General features: G+C 44.2%; 1 protein-coding gene across 2 annotated transcripts in view; it reads right to left on the bottom strand.

Moving 5' to 3' along the window:
• SLC25A13 (solute carrier family 25 member 13) overlaps positions 1-23,224 on the bottom strand; it is a 94,610-nt gene extending 71,386 nt beyond the window's left edge. The window contains exons 1-2 of one of the 2 annotated variants that reach the window (XM_026036271.1): positions 23,193-23,224; positions 3,215-3,268 (exon numbers count right to left, since the gene is read on the bottom strand). The gene's annotated coding sequence lies outside the window, so the exon portion shown is untranslated. Of the gene's footprint in view, positions 1-3,214; positions 3,269-19,726; positions 19,742-23,192 lie in introns of those variants that run through there. The other variant, XM_026036272.1, reaches the window with a different exon arrangement.
• Between the last annotated feature and the right edge of the window lie 1,078 nt (positions 23,225-24,302).

Consider the following 24,302-nt stretch of genomic DNA (forward strand, 5'->3'; position numbering starts at 1 on the left):
TGTGAGGCCTTACCAAACCCCTCTGGTATTCACTGCTCCTTCTTTACACCAGAGCTACTATCCTGATTCCACTCCCAACACGACACTCACCATAACCCAAGCCTATTTGCTCCATGGAAGGCCACGAGTAACAAACTTCATGTTTCTTTCATTTTTTTAGTTAATTTTTTTTTTTTGAAGATAATAGATAAATAAAATTGCCTTCATGATTCTTCAGCCATCCCTCAAATGTAAACGCACCTATATTCTGTAGAAAGGAAAGCTTGAAATCAACTCTGAAAATGTTTCTTTTGGGGGCTGAGTGAGAGGGGCAGGGGAGATGATAAAGAGTTAGAAATCAGAAGCCCTAAGCAACATTTACTGTACTACGTGCTATCTTTAAGTGAMACAGATCTGCCTCAAGATAACAAACGTGCATTGGGAACCACAGGAAAGCAACTCGCTAATATCTTTGATTTCTTTTCCTAAGGTGGGATGATAAAACATTTCTGCAGCTCCGCACAGAGCATTAACCCCACGGCAGCAATAAATACATCAGATGCCTCGTGAAGAAGCACGAAACAGCAAAGACGTGTGGTTTGTTTTACCCCGCGGTGCCTCTGCTTAGGGGCACAAACTGTGCGCGGTTGTTCCCTTCTAGGGCCACAKCACCACAGTCTTCAGGCAAAGCAGCATCTTCAAGGAACCAGTCTTTGGAGAGGCAAGCCCAAACAAAACATAACTTGCTTTGGCATCTCTRTATTGGTTGGCATTTAAGGATTCATGTTTCAATAGACACTGCTTGCAAAGCGAGCTTTCTAGCTGATACACTGCAAAGGGTTTTCAATTGTRCACTTTTATAAGAACGAGCAGATCAATTCATTGCAGTGTAATCATTTGCAGGGAGACAGAAGCTTTCAGAATCGCAGCCTCAGAAACTTTTAACACAGCCGCTATTGAGAAACAAATCAAATAAGTCAGACATCTATGCTTCTATATTTCATTTCTTCTTCCAGGCTAACCCCCTGCTAGGGCACTCAATAACAGAAAACAGCCCAAGGTTTCACTGTCCCCCCTGTTTCTTGTCATTGTGATTTACTCAAGTGTATTTGAAACCCAATCACGTACACTACACTACGTATAGAAAATGACCTTGGAAAATGTCAGCTTGATCACTTTGACTAAAATCTAATCTCTTAGGGGCTAGGGTRGAGCCTTAGAAACTAAGTAGAGTTACTCTTAGAAATTATCATAACAAAAAGAGAAAAACATCAATTCCACTGGTTTTGGAAAAGAAACATTAAAAAAAATACGGTTCTTTACAATCGTATTTTTCCCCTCTTTGGCAATTATACCCACAGAGAATTTGATATTATACAATAGTGCCTAATGGCTTTTTGGTAACTTATTTCCATACATTTTAGATAGTCAAATATTAACCAGTTCAACTCCATTTCAAATAAGATTTGCAAACATTTGATTGCAGCTCTGATGTGCTAAAAATTCTGAAAGTTGACCGTAACGAACTGTGTTTAAACTGACAGCCTCCTATTTATTTCTACACAGCAAACGTCATTCCTGCGTGGAAATGGTATCTTTTCACTCTTAATTGAGTTTAGAAAGTGGCCAGCACGCTATTTTCCAGCAGAAGAATCCCCAGCCTGCAGAAACAACCGTAGTGGCCCCAGCACGTCAGCTCGGCTGCAGCAGGCCCAGGTTAACAAACACTGGCCCCAGCCTGCCCACAGTGCACAGAACAACACGCCACAGACACCCAACCTCTGTCCCTTCTCAGCACAGCAGCTTCTGTGTTACACTGAAGGAAACGTGGAGATCATATCTCACTCTTGCAAGCGGGACCCCTTCTTTTCAATGGTGGGTGTAAGGGAAAAGGCAAGAAAAGGGCACAGGAGGTGCCATTCAGTGAGTTCAGCTCTGCCCCATCCAAGTCACAGCAGCAGAAAGCTGAGGGAGTTAAAATCTTCACAGACCAGGTGGGCAGGACACAGGTGTCACAGTATTCTCGACAAACCARCCAACCCACCCACACCCAAACTCCTCATGCTTCACAAGGCACCAGACTTCTCCTCAGGACATCCACCTCCTTCCTCAGCGCTGCCACCATCTCCCCACGTCACCAGTCTATTCCCACCTGCCGTCTCTGCTTGTGCTTTGTTCTTCAAAGCTTTTCCAGAGAAAATCCCATTCTTCTTCAAGGGACATTTTGCCCTCCTGGACCAGTTCCAGGATTTAGTAAGGAAAGTCTTAATTTTCCCAACTGAAAATCCAATTTCAGAGGTGTTCAGAGAACACAAACACTATAAGATAAAGCTATAAATAATGACATATTTACCTACGTATGTTGTYAGTAAAAGATGGTAAGAGCCAATGGAAAAAACATGCCCAGAAAAAGCTCACGAAGACTAGGACATGACACTGGAGAGACAGAATGTGGAAGAAGGGATTTGGAAAGGTGTTAGCTCTCTCAGCCACTCAACCCCCTCATAAGAATTACTGAGATTCAAGAGGTCACCTACCTCACATACATTCTCCAGCTTTATCARTTTCTGTACATTTTTTCTATTCCAAATTTCTACACTACCACAGACCTTGTACTGACAGATCTTAGAAAGAAGTTGTTAGGAATATTCCTTCAATCTTTAGGAAACAGATCACTGCAGTCCAGCAAAGCCCTGCAGCTGGCTTATCTTCATGCATGCAAGCAGCCAGCCAAGGCATTCCATTTTTTACAATGACCCTTCTGCAGCAGGACAGCCCCGAAGGACYGGGAAGTTAAAAGGTGGCCACCATGTCACACGGTGACCTTCTCCACACTTGTACGGAGCTCGAAAAGCGCAGGCGACACTGACAGCAGGAAGGAAGCAAGGGTGGGAGAAGGACATTTAGCAAAGGGTCTAACAGGGAGGTGTCTACACTAACGTTTTACCTCGTGCTGGAACAATATTGAAACTCCCACCCCATTCTCCGAACAATGCAGGTTTTTTTCCCTGAGATAGTAATACTTCTTCTGAGTCAATACAATAATCACTCAGGAATGTATCTGACTTCTTGGTGAGCATTGTTCAATTCTGATAGTGGTATTTAAGTTTAACATGGTAATAATACAGTGAATGATTAATGGTTGGAAAACTATCAAGAGTTGTATACTGCAATAAAGGAGTAAAAGATACGAAAAATTTAAGCTGAAAGAGTAAAATATTTACTTTATACATACCTTCAAAAATATTGTTTTCAACTCAGCTGGATCAGCTCTCTTGGTTAGAGCCACCTACAAACAAATACAATTACATTAATATGCATAATTTACACACAAGATGTCGAAGTGTCATTTAAAAGAAGAATTCAAACAACAGAATGAATGATGAAAATAAAYGTTCGCCTCAGATAAATTAGGTACTGCTTTAGATGGTCGTGCTTACTTTACTGATTTCACATTTCCACACATTTATTTCACATTTTTGTTACAACTGCTTCCCTTATGCAACCCTGCAATTCCCAAACAATTGCAGGTTAACAAGTCATGAAAGTTTTCAACCTTCACATTCTTTCAACATACCCTCTGCTCGGATTGACCATCAAACCACCGTCACCATCCACATTTTTCTGCTTSTAGCAAAGGATTTCAGAGCACCACGTGCACCCCTCAGCTGACAGGCAGCAGAAATAAAGTGTTCAGATTTACCAAGTTGTCCAAGAAAGCAACTCAGCAAAGGACTGAATTCCAATATAACTACTTGGTTTACTGCTACTTCTACCTCCTACTTCCATCATTTTCAATTACCCAAACTTACAGCGTAGACTTTTTTGACTCCGTCAACTCCAAAGTACACTAGATTTTTCTGCAAGTCAGGCAACAAGTCAATGACAGTTAAAATCTAAGTTACATTAATCATCACAAACACAAAATGACTAACAGAAAACTTCTGAAACACAGGATTAAAAATATTCTATATTTACTGCGGAATAAGACCTGGCGCCCTTGTCCTCCCTGACATGCCCTTCCAGTCCTTCATGTTTTTGGCAATGAGCAGATTCACCCACTCCGTTTGTGCCTGTTATAATTTTCCAGTCCTTCAAAACACTTTGATGAAGTCAACACCTCTTTCTGATGGGGAAAAACAGACACAAGGCCAGGACAGAAAATCTTATACTTAACATCAGAAACTTTACTAGGAATACCTGATTACCTCCTTTGAATGTAGTAAACAGAGCAACTCTAACAGTGCAGGTATAACCTAGACTGCAGCTGCAGTTCTAGTAGTGCACGAGACTAAGTTTTTCCTCACCTKAAATGGGTCAATTAAAAATAAAATAAAAACCTTAAAATATTTTATGAGAGGTGTATGAAAAGGGCTTCTCATTGTAAAATTTTGAGGGGTATTAAAAGAAATAAAAACACCATCRCTCACTGACAGGAGTCCACGGCCCAGTCAACGGTCCCAAATCAGTGTTTGCATAGAAAGCTGTGTAGAGGCAGTTGCAAAAAAGTCCAAGTATAATTGTGAGTCTGAGAACCTAAAAATGTGCAGTTTCTAAAGTACATGCTGCCCTAAATGTAATCATCCTGTAGYAAGCAGACATTTATTTGAGGTCCCTTTGCAAGAATCTGGCACCCTAGAGCATCGGTAACTTTGTCAGGGAAAAGAAACCCAACTTTCTCATAATGCTGCAACAAGAGTGCATAGGCTAGAAAATTTTCAGATATCTATATCCATTAAAAATGCAATCAGCATCACATTTCACCTGTGATTAAATTTAAATTTCACGCTGCCCTAGAGATCCAAGCTTGAAGAAAGCGAGGCTGCAAGGCACGCAGCAAAGGGCACGCGCTGCCCCTCACACGGCAGCCTCTCCCGCGCTGGTCGCAGCGACACAAGCAGCCGGGGGAAGCCCAACGCCAGCGCGTTCAAGCCCATGTGCCACGTCTCGGCCTCCTTTGGACTGTGTTTTGGCACAGCAAGTTTCTCTCAAGCCCTCCTGCAGGACAGGCTGGAGCTGGAGTGCCAGGGGCCCTGCAGAGCTGCAATAATCCAAGCAGCAGCTGCAGCCTGTGGCTTCTTCCACCTCACACAGGCTCCTGCCACCTCCTCCTACAGCCTGGGGAACAGGAGAGGAAAGGGGGGACTAGCCCTGGGTGACACGTTCATTAAGSTATAACCTGACAACCTCCATCTGAAAGGTCTGTTAGGCCCCAAGCAAGGAAAAGATTCTTTAATATACCATGTTACAGCTTCAGAGGGACTGATGCAAATGCTAGAAATAGAAATATTTAATAAACACCTTTGTGCTCCTCTGGACCTGCTCCCCGGGGGCTAAGGAACCTGATGCCAGCCCGGCAGCCTGCTGAGGTAAACGGGGCCGCAGGCACCACGCGCTTTCCCTTCGACACCTCAGCTCTCGCTCACCAACATTCCCATCAGCGGCCTTAGCTGGCATGGGATGGTCCTGGAGAAAGTCCCCTCTTTTACTCTGTTTCTACCTCCATAAAGAGGAAAACCCATGTGAGASAGAGGCGAGGGTGAGCTGGCAGGCATGGCCTGTCCGACGTGGCACGGGAGGCCGTGGCACGGCAGCTCGGAGAGCCATCGCGTTCATTACTGCTCCTTAGCAAGAGCAGCTTTTGAACAGATGTTAATACTGAACAAAAACTAGTTATTTTATTAAGTTTAGCGAATAAAGCTCTCCGCCATCCAACGTTTATTTTTTAAAACCAGAAGAGATACAGGCTTCAAGGAAGCAGCTAAACTTGTAACAGCATCAGGATATACCTGAGAAAAGAAAGGAAAAGCACACAGAAAACCTCAAAGGGGATTTTCATTCCTAGAGACAGATGCTTTGAAGCTATTGCCAACATCAGCTATGTATATTTGTGCTTTAGACTGTATGTGAAGCCAACACCATGCATTTCAGGTAGCAAATTAAATTTACTGATTTAAAAAATGATCTTCAGAAAAAGGGACATGGAGGGTGGGCAGAGAAAGAGACACAGAGGGTGTCCAGCAAGGGACCGGACAGGTTGATATGGAAGCTGGAGCTGTTCCTATCTCTAGCATTCCCTGCACCTCAAGCAGGGCTTCAGGACATTTTCTCCAGCTCTTTCCTCCTTGTTGACTGCTGCTCAGCCAGTTCACATGGATATGCAGTTTCAATGGCACTTCCACGCTCAACAAGAAATGAAGAGACCCTTCCCAGGAAATCGCAGCTGTGTAACACAGAACAGAATCCTCTGGGAAGCAAAGAGAATATTCAGTTTCCAATTAATTCTACTAACATATTAGTCATATATACACAGAAGGAAAATCTTGTCAGGTGACATCAAAAGATACAAGAGGACTCGTTATGTCTGTGCRTCACACAGGGGAGAAGACAGAAATTGAGATTAAGCACTAGGGAGACAGGGCAGCAGGAAAATCAGAATTAATGACAACACAGAATTCACCTAAATGGTAAAATGTTTGAATTTCCTGTTGTTGCTATGAAGACCATTTTAGTACAAACAATCTGGATGGAGCAGAAAGCGATGGGGAGCCAAGAACACTTGGGCATTGTTGCAATATTCCTCTAAGTTTATTGGGAGAGCTGCAAGTCCCAACAAAGATGAAAAGAGAAACTTTTGGAATGCTGTTTCTTCCTCACACAGCTCAAGTGTGGACATGAAAGTTGATGGAGCAAAAGATGCCTCCCTCCATCTCCTCCTCRTGAAAATTCCTGGCTCCCAGCAGGCAAAATGCTCGAGAACTGCCTATGTTCAAGCGCAGAGCTGGAGTCCTGGCAGGCTGGTCTCTCTGTGGAGAGTTCAGGAGCTCGAAGTGTCCAGTTCCCTGGGACACTACCCTGAAGCACATACAAAGAGAGGATGCCAACAAACGATCCCAAACTGCAGTACCTCCACGGGGAAAATAAAGGCATTTTTAAAAGCCCTTCTGTTCTCAAATACTACCAAACAACACAGCGTATTCTCCAGCACTAAAAGATCTCAAGTCAAGATTGAAACCTCCTGCCTTCCAGAGGTGTTCTTTAGATCCACTTCATGACAAATTATTGATCCTGCCTGTAATAGCCAAATGCATGTGGCCCAGTTTATATAACAGGCCTGACTAGATGATCATGTTTCCCTCTGGCTAAAAATACACATACCCTTTCAAAATGTGCCACCCAAAAGAAGATCAAGCCAAGGTTTGACCTTCTGTTTCTGTTTAAATGAGTAACTGAAACACAGGAAGCCAGATCAAGTTTGAATTCACACCAGAAATCTATTAATCCTGCAGGAGTAAAATCTCATTCAGATTTGCATTTTAATCCAACTAATTTGCTTACACAGCTGAGAATTACCTTGCTTACATATTTACACTAACATTAATACTTCTAAGTTGCAAAGGTGCATCTGTCCAGGGTACCATTTCCTACTTCAGCTGCCCAAAGATTTAGTCATTTTTGCTTATCATGTGCCTGGTATTCTGAAATAAAAAAGGATTCTTACTCTTTCTGCACTGACAAAATCTGGGTAAAAGCCCTTGATTGTGATCTGAAACAGCAAAGTGACCTAGACCCAATTCACCATTACTGGCAAGGTTGCAAGCAAGGCACAGACAAGCTCACTAAGCAAGGAACTGGATCAGGAAACCACACAGAAGACAGATCCCAAGGACCCTCAAGAGACCTCCTAAGATATATGTTATTCCTATGGAATACAGGCAGGTGGCATTCACTACTTCTTTCCCAAAAGCTGAGGGTACTCTAAGAGAAGCCAGTAACCTACTGCAGTCAGTCTGACCAGTAAGAACACTCTTTAATATCAGCAGCCTTGAGATAAAACCATTTCTTTTCTAAAATCAATTTTGGTCCTCAGAGTTTAACGTGCTGCGCTTGCAACTGCATTTTGCAAAGGTAGGAGCCTATCAACTTCAGCAGCAGTTACTGCTTTCCTGTGGCTGCAAACACACCACGCTGTCTATCAAGTTTGGGAAAAGAAACGTTATTAACATTAATCAAGAAACGTCCCGATTCTACCAGCTGATTCAGGTTGCCGAGCTGCCGAACACTCCTGAAACTAGACGGCTGTACTGAGCCTATCCACGCCGTAGCAAAGCAGAAGAAAACTTGTCACCTGATGCAGATGACAAATCTAAAGCAGAACTGTTCTCATCTGTCTTCAGTCCGTYAGAATTACAATTATCTGGACAATTCCCAGTCCAGCTTCTGCACCAAGAGAAGTGGAAGCCTCACTTCCCCCAAGTCTCCTTCCAGTGAAAAGCCTCTTTTCAGTGGTGGCCACCGAGAGGACTAGAGGAAATGGCCACAAACTGAAGCACCAAAAGTTCTGCAGGAACTTAAGGAAAAATTTCTTGACACTGAGGGAGACAGAGCCCTGGAACAAGTTGCCAAGGGAGGCTGTGGAGTCTCCTTCTCTGTAGATCCTCAAAACTCACCTGGATGCCACCCTGTATAACACACTGTAGGTGACCCTGCGTGTGCAGGGGGGTTGGACTAGATGATCTCTAGAGGTCCCTTCCAACCTTAACCATTCTAKGATTTTAAGTGCATTCAAGCTAACAGATCTCCTTCATTAGGCAATTCCATGTCAGCTTTGATCCTACYTGTAAAGTCCCAAAGTAAATGAAGCTGACTTGTTTGTAAGATGTATTCTTGCACAAGGTTTCCAAAAGACCATAGCATTTTTCCATGCAAACTAATGAGGGGACCAAGAYACAGTTATACAGTCAGTGACATATATGCGCTGGAAGTGGTTTGGACCATCCTGCAGACACATCACTGTACAATTTCTCCAATGCTTCCAAGTGGCTCACACAGGTGAGTTAGTATAAGGAAAAATACTTCAAGAATGTCAAAGCTATGGGCTACATAAGATGACAACTGCTAGGTTGAGTACTCCTATCACCTTTCTACTTTAAAGGCCTAAAAAGAAGGACCATAAAATTGTAAGTTAAAAAATAGCTAAGCATTGATCACTGTTCAGCAACGTGCTTTAACAAAAGGAAAAAGAATCACACTGCGATCAGAACTGTCCACTCAAAAACATCCAGTTTGTGTCCAGAAAACGCAGCTAGCAGCAAACTGGGCTATAGCGGGTAGGCAGGCTCTGGACTTGGATGCATCTGTTCACAATAAATAAATAAATAAACAAACAAACAAACAAACAAACAAAGCTTGCCTCCTACAATACAACATGAAGAACACATGAGAAACATCCGCTGAAAACTCTCTGCTAAAAGCAGAAACAACCCTGTCACATTTTCACACACAAAACCAAACCTCTGCTCTTCAGTCAATCCCCACCAAACTGCCCTAAAGGGCTACAACACCCCAACAAAATCAGGCCGTTTTCTTCCTCGCAGCAAGATTCCCAGTTCTCTCATGGCCCCTCTCCAACACATTCCCTTCACTGATGTGATGCCCCAGAACACAAACCTACGATGGCCTCTGCCTTCCAGCAGAAGCGGGTTTGCTGAGCCCATTGCGTTCTGCTGACAATGTCTCTCAGCAAACTACAGCTCACCACTCACCRCAGAAACGCAGTGATCATACACAGTCTGTATTAGGGATCCACCAACAAAAAACAATTAATTTACAAATAAAGCAGCTAATGGGAACAATGGGTCACGTCAGYCTTTCACCAGCGCTCTGGTATTTCTCAAGAACATCCCCTCTCCCGCCCAGGAGATGGGTGGGAGCGGTGCTAACTCCCTTCTATTCCTGCTTTTCCTTCGGCTTCCTTATGCCTTCASAAACAGAGACATAGCTGACTATTATGAATGACAATCCTGCTAAAACCTGTTTGGTGGCATCCTCAGTCCGGCTTAGAGATTCTCCCTTTGGATTCTCCCGTGCCCTGCACAGCTACAATAGCACTACTGTATAGTCTGACACCCCAGGACCAGCAATTACCAAAGCTGGGGCTTTGTCAAGACGTCATCTGTTACCAAGATAACAGTTTTCTCACTCGAAGAAGCAAAGGGTAGAGAACTACTTCAGTGTAAYGGTAAGATCAAAAGTAGCTCCGGGAGGAAGTACAACAGCATCAACAGCAACGTAGGTAACAGCATCAGTCAAAGTCACTAGGGAGAGGTGACGGAGTATTAGGGCAGCATTAACTTTAGGCTGACAGCATCAGGTGTCACATAAAACAGCTACTTAGAGCGAGACTAGGCCACACTGAGGACAGAAGGCCACATAGCACCACGGTTCGAGCGAGGTGGCCTCTTCAGGAAGCGTCTCCTCACCAGGCCTGGTGAGGTCCAGGAAAGCTGTCACAGGCTACAACGCACAAGCTGCCAAGGAGCCTCTCACAGTCTCAATGTTCAACATCCCTGAAAACCCACCAGCTGAGGTGGACAGTCACTCCTGGCTTCATCTGGCTCCGAGCTCCAGTCCCCGAACACCCAAGTGCTCCCTGTGCCCCTAGCCTGGCACGAAGCAGCTTTGACAGTCTAAATGTTCAGATGTTTCTATCAGGGAGGATCCTGGCTAAAGACTCCTGGGCAGAAGAAGAAAAGCAGCACCACGCAGCGTGAGCCGGCACCTCCTGCCTGGCACGGTGCAACACGGGCTGCCCCTGAAACACCCTTCCCTACTTTACCTGCCCCTTCATAAAGCATGGAACCCGGGCAGAAAACCGCAGCAGCAGCAACACATCATCTGAACAGCATTACAACTTTTTTCTTCACAACTTTCTATCCAGGAACATGAATGAAGAGAAATTTAGATCACAACACTACGTCCCAGTGAGCGAGCAGGACAGYTTGTCGCTGTAACTGCTCCCCTGGCCTTCAAGGGAAGCAAACCAGCAGCGAGCAGCACAGTTAGCGCCGGGTATCGCAACACACTCACTAGGAGGAAACAGAAAATATTACACAGACGTGCAACAAGTGCCTACGGACTATGCAGAGGCTGACACCGAGGTGCTGCTGAAGGAGCTGCCCTGTGACATCATGTGTGTGAACAAGCAGGTGAAAGAAACGGGCTGCAGAAACACTCCTATACATCACACATCTCACTAACAATTGCATGACAAGAATTACGTAGGAATAACTGACAGGTATTTTGTATCGGTGTTGTGGTTTCTTCTTTGATTGAACACAAAAGTTAACTTTTCAAGATCCTATTTATAATCCGATCCATCTATTCAACCTATTCAGAACACGGCACCTCAGGAGTTCAGAGAACTGGGAGGGATGTGGGAGTGGGCATGAATCCCCATGTGCGCATGGATCCAGKGCTGCCACCTCAAAAAGAACAAAAGACAACGGCATAATGGAAGCAGGCAGCATCACACGTAGCGTTAATAAACGCTACAGGTGGTGGGACTCAAAGCAAATCTCAAGTCCCGCAGCCAGGAACCTTTCCCAGAGCTCACGGGTACCAGCAGAGCAGCAACCCAGCAGAGCCTCAAGTACCTAACAGCCCTGGGCTACCCAAACTGGAACAAAAACCACCCTTCTCTCTGATTTGGAATCAGTAGCACCCAGCAGAGCAGAGCACCGGGCCATGGTCAGCATGTCCATGCTCTACGACAGCTGAAAGAACAACAGCATAGAAATAGTCACCTTTTCCACAGACAAACACGCTAGTCGACCTCCATCCATTGAAAATTTCCATCTTTAGTCACCAAACATATTTCTCTGCCTCCATTGCAAACTGCCACCTGCGATCTCAGGACACCTTTGGTAAATGTAAGCACACACTTACACTCTTCTGCCTGAGAGCAATGATCTTGTGAACTGACCTTGCCACCCTCTGCCCAGCTCTCATCATGTGGGCTTCAACTTTGAATTATTAGGTAACCTCCTACTCCAACTAGAAAGTAAAGGGGGTTTTACATTTGCTTTTACTGTTCTTATCTCCAGTATTAGTAACGACCAAGCTCATGGTGCTTAAATGTGAGCAGATTACAGAGCTGCTCCAGGCCGCTGTGGACACGCGACCTTCCTTCCTGACAAGGGCCTGCAGAGAAAGCTGGAGCTATCACAGAGGGCACTTGGAAACGCTCTGCAGCTTCAAGTGGGAATACGAAATAATCCAACAAAGACTTAAGTCAGTTACATAAGGGAGTTACTGAAATACTAAACGCTGATCTGTCAGTGACTTGCTGAAGCTCAGAATTATTAAAGAATTTACAAGAACTTTCAGAATTTGCAAGATAAAAATCTCTCATCTCCTTAAGAAAACGGGGAAATATTTCCAACATTTTAATACATTTTAATGAGAATCTATTCTGATTCTCACTTGAATGATTTTGGTTTCTTCTCTGTGAGTCTATTTTATTACATACGTTTGCATAAAGTAAGAGCTGTTCTGTTGAAACACGAAATTCACTTGTGCTGCTTAGCCCTCATAATATTCTTATGAGATCACTTGGTTGCTGTGAAGATGATGATGATGTCAAATCRAGCATTTTCATTTAAAGATGGGGAATAAGGAAAAAGAAAGAAAGAACTATCCTAGAATTTATCTTCGTACAAGCATCTTTAGGAGACAGAAAAGCAGAATAAGACCAAACCATTTTTATTTTCAAGAACTGTTACCTCCATTTTGTTTTCTTTAGGGCCACTGCATTACATTAAAAACTAAAAACATAAGTTTAAACAAACATGAAATGAAGTTTAAAATACTAGAGAAATTCTAGTGTCTCACTGACCTTGAGCTGTTCTGCTTGACTCCTTAGACACTCTGGCATCAGTTGGACACCAGTTTTGGACTCACTGTGGCCCACGACCTAATTCACAGAAGTCAGAGCAGGAGGCCTGCTACCTCACATCATGCTACAGAGACCAGCCTACAAAGCAGCTCCCTTTGCACCACCCATCACTTGCAGTATAATAAAATTCAAAAAAACCTTTCTTCTGATCACTTGATTGATTCAGCTTTCTGAAATGCAAAAATTAACACTTTGCCTCAAGAAAACAGTGGGTGATCAAGCAGAACTCGAGCTTTCAGAAATTATTGCCCAGGGCTGTATCCAGATGTCTCCAAGGATGGAGACTCCACGCCTCTCCRGGCAGCCTGTTCCAGTGCTTGGTCATTCTTGCAGTAAAAAAGCTTTTCCTCTTGTTCAGACAGAAACTCCTGTGTTTCAGCTTGTGCCACTGCCTCTCATCCATAAGGAAAAACAGCTGGTTTACAATTCTTAATTTGCAAGAACATATTAACCACTATTTTAATTTTAAAGTATTAGGCTGAATGCTCGCATCCTTCAGAGTAACTAGGTTTTCTTCTAATTGTAAATATTTTGTTTCAAGTTATAACTGTGATCGTCTGTCTACAGGTTACATAAATACTGAAAGCAAAGGCAGGACGTTACACTCATGTTGTGCTCCTTATATAAGATGAAAAGAGAATTCCAAAACGTGTGTAGTGCAGTGTCAAAACGCAGAAAAGCAGGAAAACCTCCACTTCAGAGCATTCGGTCCTGACAGCAAAGACCCCGCCCGAGTGCCTGGCTTGGTCACGTGAAGGGACTGCAAGCAGATGCACAAAGTTTGCTGTTTTTCCTCCTCCTGAACAGCATCAACATGGGACTAATTCCTGATCTTTACAAAGTAGTTTCCAGTTAGACTGACACACAATGGCAAGCTGCATTAGACAGGTGAAGTGACAGGGAGGAGGAAGGCTGMCTTGATGTCAGTGACAAAAACTATTTTAATGGAAATGTGAAATTATTCAAAAATTTCTTCCTCTAAACATGTGAAGACTTCTCTAGTCAGATTCAGGCTGCACAATGGGCTGCGAGCAGGAATCAGCCAGACACAGTATTTTTGCATATCCCTTTTTTTTTCTAATGGCCTTTCATACCTGCTGGCTTCCTTAAAGGCTTCTCCTGCCAAAGATCTGTTAAATAAGTGATGTTCATCAAGCAGTAGTTGTCAAACACGATAAACAACTACAATAACAAAATATGTGACCAAGAGGTTTTAGCAGCTGAGGAGCCAGGGAAGAACAGAAACAGATCATAGCTCCAAGGCAAGGCAAGAGCACAGCAGTAACAAATGACCCTGGTGTTTGTTTAGTAACACACCTTTTCACACCTCTTTTCTTCTCTCCCCAAATTAACCTAGGGATCAGGTCTTGCAATGGATGGACGATCAGGTCTTGCAATGGATGGACGTGCCAGGAAAGTCACTTAATTGAGGAGAAGGGTTGAGAGCCACTATGGACAGGCCTTTCAATCAGCTCCTGCTGCTGATACACCACAGGATCCAGGTCTGCCTCTTGCTCTCCAGCATCACAGGTCAGATCCGAGACCCCACTCGGATCTGAGTTGGGGGCCCTTGGCGYAGAAGAGCTGCGGGAAGACTGCAGGGCAGGACTCCCAACAGGGAAGGGCTTCCACTCACAGAGCTCACTGATAACTACGGCCATCGGGGCACGAGGCAGCTTCTTCCACAGGCCAGGCTGGGAATTAGGGTTCCTCTTCAATTGCTCTCATTAGTAATTACAAAAATTACAACTGTAAAAAACACATTATTACTTATCTGGTTGCAGAAACAGGACCCCATAATTGCGAAAACAGCATTTAAAAGACCATGGTCACTGAAAGTTTAAAATTTATGACAATTTTTTAAATTAGATTTTAAGAGTTTGAAAGTATATTATCTTCTCAAGGGACAGAATTGTAGTGTGACCTGAAGACTGGGAAAAATTAAAGACTACATGCTAATGCCCTTCAAGTAAAACTGTTTTCCTAACATTTTTGTTTTGAATGGAAGACATGTAAGCAAGCTCTAGCTGTATAATTTGTGGGCTAATTTTAATACAACCTCTTGATATTTCCATAGGTAACTACAGTTCTGAGATGATCACCGCTGGTTCACCAAAACTGAGACCTTAGCAGGTCAGTTTAATTTCATGTTCCGGCAGCTTTTAGAAAATAAGCATGTTGGTCAAAAAGTATTTAATGTGTTTTAAAAAGGTCAGTTTCTAAAAGACTATTCTTCAATTTATACTGTGCTCTTACCCACTTGCCTCCTTGATCAGCCTATTTTGCTGCCAGACATTCCTGAATCCCACACTTAGGCCGTAGCTGCTGGGGCAAGACCAGCACATTCGGTGTCTGCTTTCTCTGCAGCGCTGCCCTTCACACAACAGGGGATCCCACAGGTCTGAGCAACATCCCTCAACATTATTATAACAAGGTTAGTTATTCTAGCAGTAGGCAGTAAGATGCCGTGTCCATAATCTGTTTTCCTATTAGCTAGTTTTAACCAACGAGAAGTAGCGATGATATAAACTGCTTTAAAATATCTGAGAAGCCTAACATGTGATAAGGATGGTTTGTAGAGTAACAGTTTCCAAAATTTTCTACTCATCACAACCAGAGTCATCTAAAACACTAACAGTAACGCTTAGGACACACGATCAGGGTTCACATGAAGATAAATCTGCAACATTACTGAAAATAAAAGGCTACTCTGAAGCTACCTCACTGCTATCTTGGATGAGAAGTGAAGCTCTTGTCCCACCTTCTCCATTTCTAGAGCCAACATCTTGAGTTAAGTCTGCTCTACGTAAAGTCCAAGCGAAGCTCTGTGAGGTGGCAAGTCCCAGCTCCTCCAAGAACCTTGKATCTAAATTCAGTAACTGAGCTGCTGATGCTCGAGAAGAAACACAAGCTGACAGGCATAAGGAGGGCTGCTGCGGGGACAAAAATAACTATCCCAGAGTCAGCCCTCACGGAAAGCAAAGGGAATCTGTTACTTAGGAACAGAACCATACTGTGGAATAACTAAAGCAATCATAAGATGGGGTAGCACTGTTGGTTACAGTGAGAGTTCAGACAGCTATATTTTACATATAAGATAACTGTGTTATGAAAAAGAATTAATAAATGGTATAGAAAAAGCAATAACAAAATCTGGAGATCTAAAAGCAGACCAAACCGGAAAAGAAATGCACCCAAAAGAACCCAAAACATTGCTACCAGAAATGTCTTTAATTATCATCCTGTAGGAGTGGATGTGGCTTATACGGCAACGGAACAGCTTGGAGGCCTGATCTCCRGAGCAGAGCTGTGACTCCCACCTACGCCCCGGCGTGTATTTCCAGAGGGACGGAGCTCCCCTGCAGCTCCGCTCCCAGGCAGCTGCCTCTCCTGCCGCTGAGGGGCTGATCCAGCTCCAAGGCTGCTCCCAGCAGCAGCACGGCCTAGCAGGGGAGAGGGCAGCGGCGAAGGGCGCGCACCGAACGCACGGGACCTCCCTGTAGCTACGGGCAGCAACTCGGAAAACAAAGCGCCCATCRGTCCCCATGTACATCCAGAGCTCGGGAACTATCAGGAATACAGAWCATCGGATACAGAAATACAAAAATTCCTCTATCACATGCAAGGTCCCATCACCTCTGCTCATTCCCCTTTGCTCTTCCGTATTTTTAAAGTCACTGAAAGTCTCAGAGTGCTGGAATTTCCCCAGCTGCCTGGTACCTACACACTAAGGCTTCATCTTCTCTGTATTTCCTCTAGGTTGAGCTAAAACTCATTAGCACTGCTTAAAAAAAATAAAACTTTCTTTTTTTTTTGGAATTGCTAGGTTAAGTCATCAACGGAAATGTAACCACAAACTTCCCTAAAATAAAACACCCTATTCCTTCTACAGCAAAGTCAGTTAATATTTTAGTACATAAATAAGCCAATCACAGGTACATCTTAAACAACTAAATCATTTTTAGTTCCATTTTTGGTTGCAATTGCATTTTTTCTGCCGAAAATTCACATCCAAGTTTTCCTCTTAAAGATGCTCTTACCAGGCAGGTTACTGGGTTGCAGAGTAAGAGAGGGACAAAACACCTCCAAAGAATTCAGCACAAAAAATTAAGAAGAAAAGAGTGACAAAGGTTTCTTGATGTTTCTAATCCATTTTTCAATCTCTTTCAAAATTTGAGGCTGATTGCCCACTGGCATTTGAAGAGAAAGAAAGAGTAAGCACATTTACTGCCCAATTAGTTCTGTGAGGAGCTTGCAGCTTTATCTATGCAAGACCCGAGGCTGCTTCCCCAAGGCCACATTCTTGCCCCACACTTTGCAAGGGAAGGGCAAAGCTCTGGCCCCTGCAGGGCTCTCCCAGCCCCGGCCAAGCGCGCAGAGCCACCAACACATCAACAGCCTGTCCACAGGACACAGGAGAGCTCTGATCCTGGTAAACACAAGGGTTTCCAGCTTCTTTGCTTAGCAGCGGAAAACGCAAAATTATATCTGAAAGCAAGGCGGTAAATAGACTGATGGTTGTGATACAAAGCATAACACTTCACAGGGTTCCTGCTCAAGGTATTTTTATGCTCAGTGTGACATGAGAGCATGCCATTACACTAACCACACAACTCTATGTTGTTTTGCTGGGAACCATATTAAGGAACTGATGTGGCTTAAAGCAAACAAACAAAAAAACTTTTTTTCCTTCTTCTTCTTCTTCTTTAAATAAAAAGCCATGTTGGCATGTCAGATACCCAATCTGATGCACCCAGGCACCATCACATTATCCTAATATTTTAATATTGCCACTGAATACTTGGTTATGTGCAAATTGAACAACAGATTTAGGATTACCCRTTGCCTTTTAAATATATAGAGGCCTGAATGTTCAGGAGACAACCAGGTAACTTCTCCAAGCCAACGAGCACTTCCCGACWACCTGAAGAGCTGCAGTGAGTTCAGAGCCACCACCGGAGTGGAGAGAACAACAACCCAGTGTTAGGAAAGCAAAACAGTCAGAACAATCAGTGCCAAAAAGGATCTCCCCAAACTAAGGAAGTTGTGATGATACTAAGAGGACTTAAAGGTTATTTTTAGAAGCTTGCTTGTCTGAGCAGAAGTCTCCTTATTTCAGCACTCCCTCTGCAAACAAAACATTTGTGTATTTGTAAAACCCACTCTGCACAGCCTCCGAGGGTCAGATCCACTTGCACACTTCAGCATCCTGGTTGAAGAGCACAATGCAAAAAACAACCTAGCAAATCCACTAGCAAAGATGCACGTGCAGTTTCAGTCTGGGCTTATTTACCAAGCCGCGCACAAGCCGCACAGTTGGGCTGAGCGCGGCGGGCAGCCCCGCGCGCAGGGCCCGGCGCGGGCAGCGCAGAGCAGAGCAGAGCAGAGCAGAACAGAGCAGAGCAGCGCAGAGGAGAACAGAGCAGAGCAGAGCAGCGCAGAGCAGAGCAGAGCAGAGCAGCCTCCCGAACCGCGGCAGGGCTCATGCAAGCGGCACCCGCACCCTGGCGCAGGGAGCCCAGGCTGCCTCCTCCCGGCTGGGTGCCCTGCCCCACTACCAGCTAGCCCCACTTCYGGCCTGCTCTCCTGGGCCCCTGGCGCTCCTTCCTAAGCGCTGGCCCTGCCTGGCTTCCTGCTTGACCACATTCCTGGGACACAATTTTGACCCATTTGTTGAGCTGGCTGCTGAATTAAAATCATACTACCTGAGTAAGCCTAAACAAGCTATTACACCCAAGGGCATCATCTTTACCATTATCACCTTTCTTCTCCACCATCTTTTAGGGAAAGGAAAGGCTAACAGCACAGAAAGGCTGTTACAGCAGCCAAGGATTCTCAGGCAACGTGTTCATACCAGATGAGATCTGTAAGACCAGGAGAGTGAGGTCCCTGCCTTTCTATTTCCCACTGGCTGATTAGGTGCTCTCTACTCAGCACGATGGCTGTTATGAAACCTGGACATCTCACAGAGGTCTCATTCCACTTGCAAAGCCAAATGGCTAAAAGCCAGGCATGGAGATACTCATCTTTGCCATGCCTGAAACACCTCTGCTGTCCAGAGCGTAAATCCCCGGCTCTAGTTTCCACATGGCCCAAAGGTGCCAAGAGAGCAGGGCAATTCTGGAGACCCCAGGAGCGAACCTACATGATGTGGCACCACAGAAACCATCCTTGCAGGCTGCCCAGCCAAGTGAGGCATCCGGGCACATGAAGCCAGCAAGTGAGGCGAATACAGCAGCATCACAGGTACCCAACGAGAGGAATGGGACCAAGCGTGTGACAAAAGCTCTCTCTTCTGCTCCTTCTCCATACATACACAGAGGGGTATACACATATGCACTTCTTCATTGCTCTCAGTGTTTCTTTTTTTTTTTTTCCCCCCCTCTCTCTCTTTAGAGAAAAAAAGRAAAATTCCATTCCAACAACCCACTTCTTATAAGCAATTTCATCCTTTAACACGGTGGGTTTTGTGCAGGCCAAGTAGCATTTTTGGTAAAGAATATAATTGCAATTGCATGTTTCTAAGGTATTGTAAATAGCATGAAATTATTTTAAAATGTTATGAAAAAGTGCATTTGCAGTATTCCTTTAAGTGTTTTAACAAAGCTTCAGTTTAAATTGCTTTATTCCAAAGCAATCGAAGATAGAGCACTTTCATAAGGACATCTTTATCTCCCTACAAATGACTGCGATATAGAGATACTTTCCAGAGAGMGAATGCACCAGAAAACATGCAACTTACTTCTTACTAGCTACAGGTATCTAGCAGCAGCAGCTGGCTCTCTGAGACTAGCAGTTCAAGCAAAACAACATCATTAGCAGCGCTACGCTGGTGCCCAGGGGCCGTGGTCATGTTTAAGGCTGGTGCCACACGAACGCACAGGCTCCACTCAGCGCTGACAAGCCATTCTAGAGCCAAAGCAGCAGCAATTCCCCAGGGTAACAGCAAAAATGAAGCTAAAGTTAGGCAGCACCATCATGCCATCTTTCAGGAAATACAGTATCACATACCTCCTTGTCATACTCCTTGGGCAACAGAGATAAATAAAATAGATATTGGCCTAAACAAGCTGGTCAGAAGACACATTCTCATCATTCAGGGATATAAGCTTGTCTACATTACAGCATCAGGAAGAATATGTTTAATTTATCTTTTCGAAGCTCACTTGGAAGAGCTTCTCTAACTTGGTGGGACACAGAGCTGCACAGAAAGAGGAGTCAAATCCTGATGTGAAAGGATCTAGACAACGTAAAATACTTTTCAGCGGATGCCACAGTGGAAGAGTTGCATACAACAATGTAAACACGACTGCAGATTCCAGTAACATCTTCCCAGAGCTACACAGAAAGGAAGGTTACTCTTTCATTGCTCTTAAATGGACACTGTACCAGAAAAGAGTTTCAAAAACTTCTTAAAACCACTTTCAGTTATAACATGCAAGCCCACTGGTGCTTAACATACTGAAGATATAAATCCACAAATCAGCCCCTTTCACCATCTCACCCTTACTTACTCTGAAAAAGGAAAAACATAGTAGCAATGAGAAATGACCAAACTAAGAGAGAAAAAMCAATGTAATAAAAGCTGCTTTTCAGAAGCCCCCACAGCATTCACTGGAGAATAGGGCTCTAGCAACTCTTGCCCAGCGAGTGGGATTATTCTTTGACCCTCGTAACTCACCGCACATGTTGGGGGATTAGGCCTCAAGGTGACCCCCCCATAAGGGCAAATGTCATGAGCAAAGAACTGTACAATAAAAGAAACCAAATGGAACCAAATGGATCAATGGTGACAGGGGGAGGGAGGAGGAGTAGATCCCTTGCTTTCTACTTTCCATCATAGCACTTAAGTATGAAGTTATCAGCATTGTAATATGAATTCAGTGTCCGTAACAGACAACTTCTGGTCCCTTAAGAGGGCACGATGCAGCAAAAAGTAGTAATCACCACAAAAAAGAAAATAAGCTTTTTTTTTCTGGGGGAGGAGGATGAGAAGAGTCTTGTGATACAGAATACATTTTAGAATTAACAGGCTTTCACCCTGCTCCAAAAGGTAACTGCACCAGTGAGTGCCTCTGGACCTGCACAGACCGGCAATGGGAAATTCCATGTGGATCCCACAGGACCATGATGTCATTAAATACCATGGCACTACTGAACCTGCAGCTCAGGACTTGCTCTAGAGGAACAGAGGTTTTTCCCTCCTCACTCCCTGCCGACTCTCCCTGCCTCCGGCCGGGCAGCTGAGGTCCCTCCGTAAGGCCCGGTCCAGCAGGGCTCCAGGAGCTGCTGCTCCCGTCTCCCTTCTGGCAATTCTGATCTCCCCTTTTGCTGRGGAAAGGGAAGAATGGCATTGCCTGGGGCAAGGAGAGGGAGCTCAGTCTGTTCCCAGGCACATCCCACCCTATTGCTARCGCAGGGAAGGAACTGGGCAAAGAGGAGCAATGAAGCAGGATGATGCACAGGAGGAGCGCATGGCAGCTACGTGAGATAGCAAAACAACCTGTGTAGCATGACAGCAGCTGTACCTGACTGCTTCAGCATCGTTTGATGTCAGGCTTATTTGGAATCCCATTGCCGTGCTCTTCATATTCCAACTACTGCTCGTTCAGAGCCCCATGAAGGTGCACGGCCCAGCACAGGGACTGGGTCATTTCCACACACAAGGAGGCCCAGAGAGGCCAGAGGTGTCTAACTTGTCCTCAGTGATTTCACTTGAGGTGATGCATCTTGCAGGGCTGAGGCCTTCAATGGGAAGCGTTTGAGTAAATGAACACCRTGACATACAAGGAACCAGTGATGGGTGCCAGCAACTTGTGATATTGCAAGGTTTAGAGTCTTTAATGGTACAATGATACAGCTTAAACAGCACCAAAAAATACCAGTGGGGAGAGAATAGAAAGTTAAACATATCAAACCTGTAGAGTAAACTTTCTCTGCATTAGAAACATCTCAAATACCRTCATGTAAATAAAGGTATTGTCAGGCAGCAGTATCATCTGTGTCACCTTAATATCGATTTGTTTTTGACAGAGACACTTGTCCTTCAAGACTTAACACTGAGCATGCAAGCAAACACTCTAAACCCTGACACAAGGTTCAKGCCTTCACTTGAACAATCATTTTGTAGCTAGTAACTTTTAAGCAAGTTATATTTGTGTCATAACATTTTGTTCATAAAACAATCTTTTATATAAGCAACTTACAAATTTTAGGCAAGAGGCAAGCAATGTGTGCCCAGCAGAGAAAAGGTCACACATGCACAAAAAAAATATGAAAAGGGAGAGCTACTACAGCATCTTATCCGATACCAGTACCGTGTGGYTCAGTACAAGCACTGCAATGTATTCACATGCTATCCATAGCAGAGCTGAAGCTTAGTGGTATACAAGTACTTCCATGGTACCCACAACCTCCATAGAGCTTGTAAGCTTTAACTCCCTTATTGAAATCATTCAAGTTTGGAATTTGCTTAAATGCAATTAAAAAAAAAAAAAAAAGGCAGCACAAAAGCACAACGGCAAACCTGGCATGTGAAGGCTCACTGAGAAGTGTCCTAGAACTTCTCACTGAAAACAAGGGTCCATTTCACCGAGCAATAAGGCTTGCACAGGAAAGCACGTCACTTGGCACATGCAGAGCGCGGCTGCTGCGCGCAGCACCGCGCAGCGGGGCAGGTTACGCTCACGGGCCGGGCAGCTAATGCAGCTCCAAAACACACAGCGGGCACTGCAAGGGGGAGGGGAGACAGGAACCACGTTACGTAACCACTTTTCTCTAGAAGTATCTGTCTCAAAGGCAGAAAAAAATAGGATGCCTGCATCGTTAAACACTCAAAAATGAAGAAATGCAGCATGGCACRTGGTGCACAGCCTCGTTATTGCCCTGGGCATGTACTGCCATCAAGGCTTTGCAATAGGACACAGCCCATTTCCTGCAGGAATTAGAGACTGAAGTACTTATGACAGTAATTCAGCTACCAGTTGGATAAAAGTCTACTGGAACAGCTTGTCTGTATTATTTTGTTGGAAATTTGTCCATATATAATTTACAAGGTAGTCTTCATAAAACACTGTCGCTGATGCAGAAAAGAAATTCATGTAAAATATTAGGTATTTAACATGTTGATAATTGTGTGGCACCAACTTTAAATGATGACAATTAAATGGCACTGCAATCCAGATTTAAGATTCAATGGATAAAAGCTTTGCCCATTTCTTGATATCTGAGTGCTTAACTRGGCAACCTTAGTACCATCTCAATTGTTGCTGTTTTTATTACAAGCTGAATTCCTGGAGTGTGCTTAAAATGTCAACGTTTGCAAACTTGCAAGTGAAGATTACATTCAATTCCACAGATTCATACACCTAAAACGGTACAATTAAAAAATTAAAGGAAGCAGTCATGCAGGATACTGGCAAGGAAAAGGGACTGAGGGAATTTTAGGAAAAAAAAAAAAGAAAATCATTCGACTCACCAGTCCATTGTTTGGCTGAGGTGAAAAAGGCAAACATTACTGAGATGCACCCGTGAGGAAGTTAGAACACAAACCAAGGCCCGGGCCTGCAAGCACAGGTGAGTAACTTAAGGCCCAGAAGCGATTTACGTGGCAAAGTTATTCAGATGTGTGCTTGCAGAGCCCGAGCTCAGCGCTTGCCACGACACAACACAAACACCACTTGCACTTTGCCACTGGCTGCAGGAAGAACTGGGATTTATCTGTGCGTAACAGCAACTATTTCACCTCTGACAGATAAAAACCCTTCAGGACTCGCAAGGTAACTTAATAACTAATCCGTTTTAACAGCTCCCAGTTCTACTTTTTAATTGGTCTCTGAAATATCTTTCTCTCACAGGCCCTTTAAACAGCTTTTATTTTATTCATTTTTTACAAAAGCCTCTGAAAACATGATCAATACTGCAGCTAGAAGCCTCCCTCTGAAGCTCCCTGAGGGCAGTAAACCTGCAGTACCAAGTGCCTTGCAATGCACCAAGGATGTTCACGATACCAGTGACAAACCCTTATCTATTTTATTAGRTAACTTTCTGCCAAGCTTGAGGTGACCTGAAGTGTACTGCACTTAACTCAGGTCCTTCACTGTCCGCAGGTGACTTTTCCAGCACGCTCTTATGAAGAACCTGGTGTYCCCAACACTGTAATAAACCAAACTCAAAGGAAAAGGCCACCACACAAGTGTGTGGCACGGAGCTGGTGTGCACACCTGATGGGACAACTACCAGGTACATGTATGTAACAACAAATGCCGTATTTTTAWATCCATCTGAGCGGTGTGTGCTCAAACTGGATTCTAGATTGAGAATTATCACCTAGAAGATGAAAGACGGGTAGAGGGATCATAAAGTCAGTGACTGGAAGACTTTCAAAAGTGCTTTAACTACAGAGTTTGGTGACATGTAACTGACCTGCACACTCCAGAAAAAGAAGAGCTGAGACTTTTCAGAAGAAAAGCATGTAGGATTTGCATAGGACTGTTTCATACGTTCTAGGAAAGAGGAAGCACACACTGCCTCATCCATTACACCAGTGTGCACTTCAGACAACCTAAGTTCTTGGTGTGCAAAGCGT

This window comes from Nothoprocta perdicaria, unplaced genomic scaffold (assembly GCF_003342845.1).
Source record: "Nothoprocta perdicaria isolate Ctin4 unplaced genomic scaffold, notPer1 scaffold_174, whole genome shotgun sequence".
In the NCBI taxonomy this organism is placed as follows: Eukaryota; Metazoa; Chordata; class Aves; order Tinamiformes; family Tinamidae; genus Nothoprocta; species Nothoprocta perdicaria.